A 1,070-nucleotide genomic window follows, 5' to 3' on the forward strand; every position below is an offset into this window, starting at 1 on the left:
AACAACGAGTCAAACCGATTTAAACACAAAAATCAAACTTTTCAAAGACTTCCATGTTAAGGTTTCCCGGAATCCTTAATGGTCAAGTACTAATCAAGTTCATCCAAAACCTAGGAAAGAACAAATCATGATTACACTTGCGTGATAGTGACAAGACACCTCGAAGACCCGCGAAATGGCTCGCGCCTCTTCGAGCAGCCCATACGGCCACGTCACTCAAAATGGACACAACCACCCATTTTCCTATAAATACCCCTCAAATGCCACCATTTGAGAGTTACGTTAGTGTCCACCCCTTCATTTCTCCCTTAAAATTCTAGAATCGACTTCTCAAGTCACAAACCCACACGTGTTTTTGACCTACCGATCGAAAACACAAGCCTTACACATTGTTTGGTACCATCATCGTTCATTAAATCACTTGACCGACCATCTCGACCATTACACCATCACTAAACTTAAATAACTCTTTTTACATTGCTAAAATGGTTTTCAAACCGAGTTTTCCGACCAAACAAGTTGATACACTTTCGTCAATTTCTCGTCTCAAGTATAGCATGTAAGTATGAGGGTGTAAAAATCCTCTTCTATCATGTTTTTCATTTGTTTCATGACTATCACATGCTAAAACATGCATAACATGGTCCAAATATGAGATAAATGAGCCAAAATCGGATTTTTGGTTGAGGCAGGGGCTGCTTGTATAGAAACCAGGCTCGCGCCTAAAGCCCCTCTCAGCCTAAATCCAACCGTTTTTGGTCTCTTCTTCCCCTTTTGTTTTCATTTCATATTTGTAATCGGTTTTTACCATTTCAAATATTTCAAAACCTTTTTTATGACAAACTTTTAACCATGAAACATTTTTCACCCTTGGTTCCTAATACCATGACGGTTTAATCTTTGTTTCGGTGATAATATTTGGTTAATTTCTTTTTAAAAGGTATTTTAAAACCTTTTATTTCATTTTTTTTACATATTCAAAACAAATGTATTAGTCATAAACACAAAATCATCCTTGGTTCTACATACCATGTCGGATTTTAACCCGAGTACGATGATAAACATTGACT

The sequence above is a fragment of the Silene latifolia genome, chromosome X (genome assembly GCF_048544455.1).
Source record: "Silene latifolia isolate original U9 population chromosome X, ASM4854445v1, whole genome shotgun sequence".
Lineage (NCBI taxonomy): Eukaryota > Viridiplantae > Streptophyta > Magnoliopsida > Caryophyllales > Caryophyllaceae > Silene > Silene latifolia.